We start from the raw sequence: 13,743 nt of genomic DNA, 5'->3' as shown, positions 1-13,743 counted from the left end.
GTGGTGCCAGCAGGGCCTCACACCAGGGGGAAGGCAGCGGGCGCAGGGCATGCGGCGATGGCAGGCCCGCCTTGTGGCAGGAGGGTCTCCAGAAGTGAATCAGACACACTGTGCCTGACAGCCCCATTACGGCTTGGCAGAGCATCTTCCTCTCCCTGCCTCTGCCTGCATTCAGCTTCACCTCGTTACTGAGCTGAGCAGGGCCCTGGCAGTGGTGGTTGGCACACCACTGGGTCACCTTTAGGCTGCTAATCCCCTTCTGACCGCCTTGTCAAGTAGCCTTAAAATAAAGTTACTCTCCTCAAAATAAAGTTATAATTAATTCCAGAGTTTCAGTGACTTAACTATTCAGCCAGCATCTAGGGAAAGAGACTTTTACCACAGAGGCCCCATGGAAGCAGCACAAGGGGACTCGAGGCTGTAGCTGCCTCCCCTCCTCATCTGCTGAGAGCTGAGAGTATGTGTGCAGGGAGGGGGCCAGAGCTTTGCCGCATGGAAATTTGGCCTGTCTTTATTTGATGAGGCACTAACTAATGAGTACGTGGTGCCTGTAGGATGCAGGGACCCGCTGTGGGTGTGCATTCCCACCTGCAGCGCTGGTCCTGCAGCCACCACCCCACACCAGTACCGGGCACCTTGCTGCAGGTCAGTCTCTGCTTTCTGAGGGATCTCTTCTCTCCGCTATATAACAGCAAAAAATAAAATGAATACATCAGATATGCCACTGTCATTTCAAAGATTACAGGGGCATAAATCTGGAAAATGACATCAGGTTACTCTCCTCTTCCTATCCCCTAAGCACACCCCTGCCATAGTGGCAGCCGCTCCTTTGCGACTCAGGATAAAGCCAGCTAAATTTTTTAGCCCTGACAGAGCTGCGCCACTTGGAGCCTCCTGCCCTCCCCCTGCCTGTCTTGCTCTGTTCCAGCTTGTTTGGTAATATTACTTTATTTTCATCGTGTTACAAATCATAATCCTTGAATATGCCCAAAGCAGAGCCAGGCCATGCGATGCATGGGGCCATAACACACTGCTCCAGCTGGCCTGGGACTTCAGTCCCACAGTGCCCAGCAACAACTGCAGCTGAAATCTGAAATGGTTTTCGTCTGCTTCCCACTCTTGGGAAGTAACGGGGCTGGCATGAGCTGGGAATTGCAGTGGTGGGACCGGCATGTGTCACCTGCAGGTACAGCGCTGTACCTGCTGCGTGCCGGCCGCACTGTGGCGGCAGCTACTTGACCGTGCTCGCTCACATAAAAAAGCAGTTCCTTCTGTTCTGTGGTTGGCATCAGGAACTCCACACCAGTGATTTTTTTGTTTTCAAAAAGTCGTTGTCTTGTGGGGAGGAAGTGCAGCGCAAGGGTGCAGCCCCACAGCCCCTTGCCCCTGTCCTTGCAATCCCGCTGGACTGCCACAAGTCAGGAAACACCAAATGGACCCCAATACTTGGAAGCAAAATTGAAAGTGCACTGTTAGATGCTGGAGGTGGAACTTTTATTTATTTTATAATTTCTGAGGAGCACGAGGGGTTAGGGCCACCCCGAACCAATGAGCTGGCTGTGGGACACTGCAGCTGGGTGGCCCCACGCTCCCTGGCACCTTGCAGCCCTGTGGCCTGAGCCACGCTCATGGCAGCAGCAGCATTCTTGGGATTTGAGCTGCATCCCATGTAGGAGGGTGTTTATGTTTTTTTTTTTTTTTTCTCTCGTTTTCTTTTTTTTTTTTTTTTTTTTTCCACTGCCGTCACAGGTCTGTCTGCTTTGCTTCTGCCTGTCAATAAGTCAGGGATGCTGGACAATAAGAACTCTGTTTTGAAGAAGAAGTGAGTTTTCTGACATTTGGGGGTTTGAGGCTTTCTCTTTTATTATTTTTTTTTGAACGAGAGGCTAGAAAAGAAAAATTTCTTTAAAATTTCCATTAAAATTTCCTGTGGAAAAAACATGCAACAAACAAGAAAATAAATATTAAAAAAATAATAATGAAAAACAAACAAAAACACATCAAAGATCAGCCACTCCCAGGCAAAGGCCACTGCTCCACACCAGCTGCCTCAGCCCGGTCTCCCCAGTCACCCTCCTGTGCATCACTGCAGGTGGCCCACCAGGGGCAGGGGGACACCTCTGTCCAACAAAAAGCCACCAGTGGCCAAAGATGAGCTGGGGCCACCTGCAAGGGGAGGTGTGAGCCCTGCTCCCCTGCAGTTTGGAGGCTCAGAGCTGCTGCTCCTTGCCAGCATCCGCAGGGAAAGCTGAGCCTGTGGCAAGAGCGTGGCAGTGCAGGGCAGGCTGGAGCAGCGCTGGTGCGCCTAACCCTGTTTTTCTAAAAACAGAAGGCTTACTCAGAAGCAGAATTGAGGTGCCACTCGTCTTCACTCCAGCCCTTTTTATATATAGTCCCCATTGCTCCTGATCTTACTGCAGCAGTCACCATATGAATTGCAGTGCAGAAGTGGTGGGAGGGAGGGAGGGGTCGGGGTGAGCTCACCCTGGGTGGGGGAGCTGCTGGACCCGGGGAGCCAGCGGCTGGGGAGTCCCCGCTGCAGGGCCTGCTCCAAAGAGCAGCCTTTGCCCTTCAGACTCTTGGTACGTTTTGTTGTTGTTGTTATCTTAAATGAAACCCATGTCTCTTCTTTTTCCCCCAGGGACAAAACATCAGTGTTTTCATTAATGTTTTCCTTCCTGTTTTGTTATTTCTTCTTTTTTTTTTTTTTCCTTTTTCCTTTTTTTTTTTTGTTTTTTTTTTTTTTTTTTTTCATTTTCCTTTTACAGAGACAAGCTGCAAAATGAAGAGCTTTATTTTCCTACAACACAGAATATGCTGAGCATTTGCAATATGGGTGTGGATTAGTCTCAGGCCTTTTCAAGAGAGGTGCTTGAGGTCACCTCCATGAACTGGATTGACCTAGAACCTACACTCAAAGTGAGGGAAAGAGAGGTGCTTTGACCTTCCCTTTAGGCATCTTGGCATTGGAGACGGCAATATGCTTGCTTTCAGTTTGTCTATGACTTAGAAGATCCCCAGAACCATTAACAAAACGTCTTGAGGAACCACATATGCCTCATGATGATGCAAGCTGGAGTTGCATTTACTTCAGCGATTCCCAAACTGATGAATCAAGCTCTCTGCTTATGACAGCAATTCAAAATGCATATTACTAGGAGGCCAGTCTCTTTCAGTCTTGGCGTTTTTACAAAGCTATGGCAACATAAACAGAGATTCATAACAGCCAAAACAGAGATCACTCAAGCAGCCTGAAGTATTTTCCTAGAAAATAGTCCCATATGCATGAATCTTTGGCCCAGATGGCTATAAGCAGAGATAAACAGCAAATGCTCTTTTTGGACACTTCTTAGGCTGCTCTGCTCAGAGTAGGAGAATTTGAAAGCGAGGACCTCTTTCCATACTGGTCACTTGAATTGACCTATTTTTTCTTTTTCCAGTGGTACCAAGCAACTTCTGAAAAAAAGCAGCATGTCTCTTTCTGCAGTTTCCTACTTCATTTAACAGAAGTGGTGCATGATCAGCATGGGCGCGCACACAAATCAGGTCATCTGCATGTTGGAGCCCAAATAATAATAATAAACATCCCTCCAAAGCACCAGAGCAATGCCAGCCTTCCAAAAACTCCAAGACTTGACTTTACCTTTGGCGAAGGCGGCTGTGAAACTGTTGAGCAGATCTTTCTAATATTTGGGCGCTCGGTTTTTATTAACATTGTCCTCTACATTGCTGTCTAGACACCAAACCAAAATGAGGTTACCCAGTGTAGTAGCATGTAATAAGGGACGTTTCTTGTCCTCCGAAGCTTCCTGTCTACATCAATGAGGCAAGTGGCAGGAGAATGGAAGCATTACTAAATAGATCCCTCCTCCACCACCACCTTTAAAAAAAAATTACGCACAGAAAGGGCTGACAACGAAAAAGATCTAGGCTTTGATAAAAAGAAAAAAAGCGGCTCAAAATGTAGATGGCATTTCTCAAATGGAGTCATACGCCTAGCAGTACTGGAAATGGCACCCTTTGGCAGCCTTAGGCACCAGACCTGCATCTCTTTGATTGAAGGATGCTGCAACCAGCTGCCTGGGTAGCTGGTCACAGGCAGCCCCATTGGGAAGGCTCCATAACTCCTCCTTGTGGGCTTACAGCTGCAGTCGGTGTCCTTGCCCAAGCGCTGCTGTCCTTCATGGAGCATTTCCAGGAGCAGGCCCTGCCTTTGCTCCTTGCTTGTCCACTCTCATAGGCAGATGAGAAAGGGGGTGGGTGGTGATGCATGTAGCTGCAGAAGGGCTGGTGGGACGCTTTTCCAGCCCTGTAGTTGCTGACACCACGTATAGACATGGAGAGTTGGCAGAACCTGCTTACAACCTGGGCCTTTCCCACAGGCCTGGCTGGCCCGCTGGTGGGATGGCACCATGCGGTTGTGTGGTGGCAGTAGGGTGTGGGGCAGGCTCAGGGTTGTCTTAGGAGTTGCATTTGAATGTGTTGAGCAATTCACTACTGGTCACGGAAGAACTATTAGTTAAGCTGGGGATTAAAGCAAGATCCCTTGTATCCTTTTAGTGCCATAGGAGGAAGGTTTCTGCACTACTGGTTGGCGAGGTGGGACCAGGATGGTGCTGGTGATGATGAAAACGTACCTTTCACCAAGTAAAATGAACCAATCGAAAACCCCAACAACCTGTTTTTATGAGCAGTTTTGTCCATTACCTGAAATAAAGGGGAAATCCCAGAATTCTGGGAAAGGACTGGGCCTGAGTGGGCTGGGGGCATTACCCACCGTCTCCTGCCGGTGGCAGATACCTCAGTGGGTGCAAAAGGAGGTGAAAAGAATTGAGGAATACAACTGCAGCACATGAAATGTGTCTCAGTAGAGCTAGAAGAGAAGAGCTGATGTAAGGAATATTCTTGGCACAGGTCTTAGGGTTTAGAAAGCCCTAACGGGCTGTGACTCAAAGGTGCTGGCCACCAACGTGGCTCTGTCTGACACGGTGGGTATTGAGTTTGATACACAGGCAACTCTATTTACAAACCCACTCATTGCTTACAAACCCACATATTTACAAAGCCTGCTGATGAAAGCGTCTCTTCTTGAACTTTTGTAGGAAGTCTCTTTAATCACAAACGTTTCAGATCTCTTACTTGCTTTGGGTTAGTTTTTATTTTTTATTTATTTTGCATTTCATGTGCAATATTATAGAGGATAAAATGATGAAAGCTACTTACTTAAGAGTTAAGAACAACATTGGCCTTCTCTGTGTGGGGTTTGCATACCTGAGTAGGCTGTTTCCTTACCTTAAGGTGACAGAAATGGGAGACAGAAAACTAAAGCAACAAAATGTGATGATGTTATATCAGACCCTTTGGCTGTAGCCTCCTGCTTTAGCCCATAGAGATACTCTAAGTTGGCATCCTAATTGAGTCCCCATACAGTCCCCCATGTGCTCCAGGCCTTTGGTCCTTCGTTGCTCTTTGGCTCCTCCTGAGTCTCATTCCCTCTCCTTTTTCTTGTGTCCTTGTTTCTCTCAGCTCCCTTGAAACCAGTCTCACACCCTCCCATCTCCAGTCCACCAGTTGGTGAGGGGATGGGGGGCCATTTCCCTCAATGACTTCAATTTTTGCTCAGGTGCAGACCTCTGAGGGCTCATGTGCAGCTGTGAGACCAAACTAAAGATAGGGAAGATTTATTTTTTTTTAATCTGTCTGGATTTAGTGAGTGCTCGTGAGTGAGATGATTTTTCTCTTCAGAGGCATATTACTTGGCAAAATTTGGATGGAGGGTTTTCACAGGCAAGCAACACATTCCTGATGCACAAGCCAAAATCCTGCCACATTTCAAGTTCTTTTTCCAAAGCCTGGGGGCATGAAGAAAAGGTCACCAAATTTCTAGAAACACGGGGGGAAAAATAAGTGCATATTTTCTTCCAGCTAAGTGATCAGCAACCACTTAAAATTTCCAGGCAGAGAAAATGTACTGGGGCAGACTCCAACCTGGAATATTCCAGCCCAAGCAGCTGTCATTTGACAGCGTTACAAGCAACTGCAATTAGGAAGCAACAGGCAACTGCTGGACTTGCTGGTGCCCCCGTTAAAACATGCTTTTGAAAACATTTTTTAAGGATTGAAAATTTCTGTGCAGGTGTATTTGCTATGGCTAGGGAGAGGTAGCACTCTGTTTCCCTTCCACCTCCCCCCACCTCCTTTTTTTTTTTTTTTTTTTTGTTCTGAATGAAAGTGTTTTACAAATGAAAAATGAGGTTTCCTGAAATGAAGGGGCTGCCTTTTATTCTGAGCTGGCTTCCATGAAATTGAGAACCTCCCATGCTTATCTCTGAACTTGTTTTGGGGTGATGAGCCCCTGTCCAAGTTGTCTTGGCTGCCTGCGTGGCTGGGCTGGAGGCTGAGCGGTGAAGGATGCGGGCTCTGGTGAGCCTTGTGGAGCACCTGAGAAGGTTCTAGGCAGCTGCAGGAAAAGAGACGGTCACACTTTTTGTTGCCTACCATCACCCAGATTTAAACTAAACTCAAAGTCACTCAGCTTCTCCTTGGGGCTGGTGGGGTGCCCTGGTTGATGCTGGCTGCAGGAGGTGAGCCTCCCCCTGGCATCGTGGAGCTGCGAGCAGCCCCCTGCTCCAGGCATGCCTCTGAGAGTGTAGCAGCAAGGATGCTCTACCGACTGCCAGGTCCTCGTCTGAGTGCATTTAGGGAGAGGCTGGAGGATGCAGAAAGGAACTGGGTGCCACTAAAGGGTCCCCTTCCCCCAGCCCAAGCAGGGATGCTGTCTGCAGACCTCTCACATCAGTGACCTCCACTTGCCCCCAGAGCTGCTGGCAGACTGGCCTCCCCCACACTTTCTGACTCATCTCCATCACTTCACTCCAAGCCCTTTATCTCTCCCCCCCTCTTTCCCTCCCTCCCCAAAAGCCCCTCTTTGTGGCCTCATCCTTCTTTCACCCTCATTGCTACTGCCTGGAGCACTGCCGTGAAGGACAGGACGCAGCAAGGATGTACACCAAGTCCCTTCCCCACTGGAAAGGGAAAGCACAGGCTCCTGAAATACAGCCTGACATGCATCATGGCCACGGGCAAGATAGAAAGAGAGGAAGATGCAGGCATAAATGGGAGGCCATGGACCAAAGCCTCTGTTGCTTTATCTAGAAATAATTGATACACATTGAGGGAGGCTCTGGTATGGGGATGACAGTACCTCAGTACGCGTAGCAGTGCTAGGTTATATAGTGAGCACCAAAGCTACCCCACACAGGCAAAAAGCTTTGTTCTTGCACGTGACAAACTGCTACTTGCAGTTACGGCTCTTTGCATATATTAGGATAATATGCAAATGAAAGATTTGCATACTATTATTATTGCACAAGGGAAAGATTTGCAGGAGGTAGCTCCGGTAGCTCTTCAGCTCTTCAATCTCTAATGTTACCCTATGGGCTTTCTGCCACAAAGTACTGATGAAGCAACAGCTCAACAGAAAAGTTGAGCCCGTGATAATTCAGCCCCTTCCCCCTTGTCTTCGGGGCTGCTGGGAAAAGAGCATAACAGTGCAGCACAGGAAAAAAAAAAATGCAATTTTGTTCAGATATTACATACTGCAGGGCTGCAGTAATGAAGTACTGCTCCTTGAGCCCACCAGGTATGTAGGAAGGATGGCATAAGGCTGGAGCACTTGTTCCTCCTCATGCTCAGGGAGTCACTGTGCTTTCTAGAGCTGTGCTTCCCTGAGTTTTCACTCTGGGGGGGCAACCATAAGAGGTAAAGAGTGTGTGCTGCTGGCCTGTGAGCAGGGAACAGGTCTGAGGAGCCTGAGTCCCCTCTCTGCTCCCATCTCTTCTCAGCATCACTGTCGCTGTGTCGCTGAACGTCCTCTTCTATCCTGGGGTCAAAACAGCAAAATTTCTTATCTTACATAGCAGATCACATAAAACACATTCTCTTTGGCCAGAGAGAAAATCTTTGTAATGCTGAAGTTAAAATTGAAATCATATACTGGTGGGAAGTGCAATTTGGAAAAAAAAAAAAAAAAGAAAAAAAAAAAGAAACATCTTTGCCAGTGCAAAATACTCCTCAAGTAGCACCCCTCTCCAACAGATCAAATACATGATCTTGCCAATAAAAATTCAAGCAATCAGACCAAACTGAAAACAAAAGAACTATAAAACCCAAAAGGACTGACCAGCCCCAAAACTCTGACAAAAGACCAGAAATCGTGTTTCACTGGAACTTGGTGAATTTAGTAGATGAAAATCCAAACAAAACACAGATATGGAAAGTGGGAAAAACAAACAAACAAACAAACAGACAGAAAAACAAGATGAAGACCAGAAGGAAGTGGATGCCTGGGGCATTGCTCCCCAAATCCTAATGTTTTGCGGTGTGGCAAGTCACTTCAGATGATCGCCCAGCAGCCCTGCAGAGCTTTGCTCCCCTCCCCGCTCGCTGCAGCTCGATGAAAGAACAGGAAGGATGTTCGACTGCAGATTGGCCAGCAGCCACTTTCAAAGGGGAGTCATTTAGTGAGATTCACTCATACTTGTATAAGCTCGAGCAAAAAAATGAACAACATTGGTAAAGCAACGAGACCCATCTTGCAAACACACTTCATCTTGGACCCAACTGATGGGAAAAACACTCTGTTGTGCAGAATGTAACATTACGAATACTGATAACACCTCCCAGCAAGCCTCAAACACCTATTTCCAGATGACTGTTTACCACCACGTGGTCAGCCAGGGCTGACCATAATGTGTGCAAGTCTGATTATTACAGCCCTGGTGCTGCATTGGTTTTACTTTCCTTTAAGTAGAGGCATGTATGGAGATGTTTTTGACTACTCCTTTATTTCTGTAACAGACTGGAGCTGTTGTGCTTAGACCAAAATCTGTGAGCTGTTCAACCTGAAGTGGTCAAACTGACTAAAAAGGCTCCCCAGAAAGGCTGAACCATTTTTAACAGTGAATATTTATCAGTTACTATCCTTGATAAAAGCTAGTCAGCCAGCCTTGAGGTTGTAAAGAGAGAAACCACAATGCTTCTTCAGTTAGTTTAGCCATATACTGCTCCCAGAACTGTTGAGAACACTTTTCAAGCTTAGATCATATTTCATTCATGAGAAATTGATTTTTTTTTTTTTTGGTCCCTTTACGCCCATTTCACAGATAAAACTCGACAGAGTTCACCACCAGCAGGAAACTTTGGAGGGTGTGGTCTGCTGGGTCGAGCAGAGGCTCAGGGCTTGTGTGTCTCACTGCCATCCCTGCTGCTGGCACTGACTCACCGGGTGGGTGGCCGGGGCTGAGGTGAGTCACCTCCCCTCTGCGGTGACATACCTGGTGGGACAGCTCTGCTGTTGAAGCCAGCAAGCACCAGGCATGTGGCTTAGGGACTACTGAGGCCAATGGGTCGTTTCCCTCAGCTTTCACGGGTTCTGATGCTCATCCCTGTGAGACAAATTGAGTCAAATGCCCAGGGTGCTGGTGGAAGATACTTTGGATTTGCAAACCATGTTCTCCATATGCCGTGGGGGTACTGCTTGTACAATACTGCCTTCTCTGAAGTGTCAAACGCTTGCCACAGATTAGCCATCCAGAAGTATGGCCCTCCTAAAGGAGGACTTCATGGGTCCAGGTTTGTCTACAGGCGAGGAACCAAGGCTGACCTCATGCCAGGAGCCTTGGGGCACTTTGTCCCACCCCCAGCAGGGCTGCTCGTGGCTCTTCCAGCCCTGGACTGTATGTCCCTGCCCGCTTCCTTACTCAAGCCTTTGTGCTTCGGCAACCATCTTCTCAGCAAGCTGAGATGCAATTGATGATGAATTCGAGGCCATGGTAGAGAGCCAGGTCAGGGTGGTGATGGGGCAGCCTCACACTCCTTTGAGCCATGTGTTGGAGCATTGCGTGAGACTTCACAACATCTGAGCCCTGTAGAAGAACCCATTCCTAACATCTTAAGCAAAGCTCCTTAACAAGGTGTCTCGAGAGCACATAGATGGCATGGAGAGTCAACTACATTAGCCATTAGGAGAAATGAGGAGTTTGTTTTTAACCATGCCTTAGCCACGAGACTTCATCAGTCTTCACACCTGAAATGTGGAGCTTTCCCTGTCCTTGGTGATCGCCTTAGGCAATGAAACACCACTTTGCTACTTCTTTCTGACCAAAGACATCTTGAATTCTTTCAGCTTACACCATGGCTGTAGAGGGGGCACAGTATGAATTCAGCTCTGGGCTTGCAATTGCATTTGAATTCAAGGCATGAGAAAGATGCCCTTAGCTGATCAGTGCATACACACACACACACACACACTACAAATGTAGTGGTAAGCAGACCATAATTACCATGTTAGGCATTGCAGGCACAGATGAGGAGATTCAGTGTCACGCTCCTGCTCTTCAGCAGTTGTTTTTTGCCTACATCCCACCAAAATCTGGGATGGGAGCACTGTAAAAGTAAACAGAGGAGCTGTGATGTGCTGTGAAAAGCCAAGTACCTTCAGGAGATCGGAGTGAAATATGATAGGATTAGCACAGTTCAGATGGGCACTCAGGAGGCTAAAAATACATACAGAATGTATTGTGCTGGCACAAAGGACTCTGAAGGAGTGGAGGTTACGGAGGTTCAGAAAGAGATTCAGTGTGTGTTTGGACGGGACCCTCAGTAAAACTGTATTTTGCTTACAAATGGGAACCATATGTGTTTGTCAAGGAGCCACTCAAGGCAAGAGCTAGAAATCAACTTTCCCTTTCAACATAACGTTATGTAAAAGGACAACCTGGATGCTGCTGCTTCATGGCACAATGGTAAAACATGCCTACATAGACACCTTCCTCAGAGGTTTAGCCATGCTTAGCCCAAGTGTGTTGCTAGCTTTTTGATTTTCAAAAACATAGCACAGACTTTACCCTTGTGAGACAGAGAAATTTCCTGGGGCTTGCCTTACTCAGTTTTGTAGCATTTCAGTTAACACAGAGAAGCATCTTGCATTCTGCACCACGGTATCACCTGCTGCTGCTCTCCAGCAAGGGCAGGTGGAAACGTCTCAAGAGACATGGAGGGACATCTTCCCTGGGCAGGCTGCAGAGAAGAGGGTTACAACAGGTGTCTGCCAACGTTTTTACCACAATGGTTGAGAGCACTCTGGTCTATTAATTTATTTTCAAATCTATGTCTACCCATATTTATGTCGGGTTCTAAAAATAAGTAGCACCGTTAACATTTTGAATTTTAATTATCTCCTGAATATCTAAAAAGATAAGCTAGCAGGGAAAACCCCTCTGTGAGCAGAAGTACCATCTAGTTACATGAGTGAAATTTATCAGAAAAAGTGAGTAATGAGCAGTGAGGAAGACTGTCTCATTTTGCAAATTTTACTTTATAAATTATCTGATTTGACATTCTGCACTAAAAATCTGCTTATGAGCCAAGAAGAGCAAGGGACATACTCCTCTTGGCTGAAGCAGAATCTGTGGACAGAGTTTTTTTTTGCTGCTTTAGTACAGACCACCCCCTGCCACTGAGATGAAGACTCACAATGTTGTTTCTAGATCACCACATATCTAGAAATAGATAGGTACGCTGGGCTTTGGGTTTGAGTCCACACACACAGCCTCCTGGTTTTCTGCATTCAATCAAAACTGCATTAATTACACTGCAGAGGTGTCATCCATGCACAGAAACACACAACACAGAAGTGCCAACCAAAGTTGTCCTCCCTACCTGCGCACCCGAGTCCACCCCAGGAGTGAAAGAGATAACGCTTAATCCTTAACCTAATAAAATAATTCTTAATCTGTAACTTTTATTTCATACATTTTTAATGGACTGCATCAAGACTATCAACCCATGTTATTTAGGAGCATTTGCCTGGGACTGGCAGTGAATATTTTACACTGAAGTTATTTCACAAGAAAGAGGCGAAATGGTGCCAAGATAGGCTATAAAACTAAGCATGTGTTAATAGCATCTGTTACAAATAAGGCTGGATTCCACTTTCCATTGTCTTACTCCTTTTTCCTCAAGTTGTTTAAATTTTCCAATTCAAAAGGAATTTGGCTGAAGATCTTCCTTACTTGGGCTTGACCTAAAGAAGGACTGCTTGCAGAAGGGTCGTACAAAAATCTATTACAAGCCTTTAAATAGTGAGAGCACGAGGGAAAAGGAACACAAACTTCTCCTTGGACATTCAGACTAGAAAAAATAATCAGGTGCAATAAATGAACCCCTCCAGTCTCTCACTGTCTGAGCCCAAAAATAAACTGTAGCAGCTCTGTTTGTACTGCTAATCCAAATGCAGCATGTGCCTCCCTGTTCCTAATGAAAGATGCTGCAAAGTGTGTTGTTTAAGTTACTCACCAACACACATTACTTTAAAGGACTTACTCTCTGGAGCCATCAAGTAATACTGGAAGGAGTATATAATTTACTTGCTCAACACCTTACTTGGGAATAAATCTACCATTTTGGACATGCTCTCTTAGTATTCCCATTAGAGACAAGCTTTTAGAGCTCTAAAACTCAAACAGCCCCAAAAGAAGAGGAGCTGAATTCTACAGATCTCTTCAACCTGTGGCAGCACTAAATAAAAACAGAAAAAAGGCAAAGACAGAAATGGCTATCATGTTCCCTAATGAAACTGGGCACCCCATTATTACCAATTTTCCCCCTTCTACTCTGTGGGGAAAAAAAAAAAAAAAATTAAAATTAAAAAAAAAAGTAGATACTGCAAATTCAGAAAATAAGCTATCACCACATGAAGCCAAAATACCCTAAAAAGTTTGTGTAAAAGTACTTTACCTATAATTACCCATGTAGCATTTTTATAGTCTCCTTCAACAACCTTAAAAGAATGTCAGGAGTTAACACTGCAGAAACACTCGGGAGTCTACAAACATGCTAATAACGTGCACGCTTAGTACTAGCATCTAATCCTGAAGAATATGAAAGCTGCTCATGAGGATACAGCCGGTAAATTGAACCATCTCTTCAGCAGAATATGGTCAGGCTGCAATGTAAGGGGTGATGCATGTTCAAGCAGAATTTGTGTTTTTTTTTTTTTTTTTTTTTTTTTTTTTTTCTTGAGTTGTAAAATAACCAGATTCTCTCCTAAAGTTTTTAAAACTAATTTGCATTATACAGTGACTTATTTTCCTTTTGATTTTGAGTAAGGGTCAGCACCCAAAGCTCCTCTAGGTACCTGGTTAGGCCCAAAATGCCAAAAGACTCAGGACCAACCTCCTAACTGAACACATTTAACAAATCCCAAAGTATTTCCAAGCTACCTGGAAACTTAATTCAAAACACCCTAATTTCTTACTAGTTAAATATGCCCAGGTGGCACAACATACATGTATGCATGCGCTGTTGCCTGCTTTTACAGTAGTCAGAGGCTATTACTGATTCCTGACTGATGCTAAAATCATTAGTGCCATGCAAAAACTACAATTCCTAACAGTAAGAATGAGATTGCTGTGATTTACCTACTGCGTCCCTCTTTTTGTCAGGACAAGACGCACATGACCAACCGGATCTTAGCAAGCAAGCGCTTTACCAGTGTTAAAGATCCAGATCTGAGTTTTGGAGCTCAGGCTTCCGCAGGAGCACTTCACTGTTTTTTCATTTTCAGAGTATTCTGATGTAGTTAGGGATCTTTCCTTTCTACGATAAATTTTTCTCTCCAAAGAACAAAGCAGCAGCACATTTATAGTGCTGAAAACGTGTAAAACCTCTCCTTGCTAGCAA

This window comes from Aythya fuligula, chromosome 2 (assembly GCF_009819795.1).
Source record: "Aythya fuligula isolate bAytFul2 chromosome 2, bAytFul2.pri, whole genome shotgun sequence".
Lineage (NCBI taxonomy): Eukaryota > Metazoa > Chordata > Aves > Anseriformes > Anatidae > Aythya > Aythya fuligula.
Note: the sequence above shows the minus strand (reverse complement) of the source record.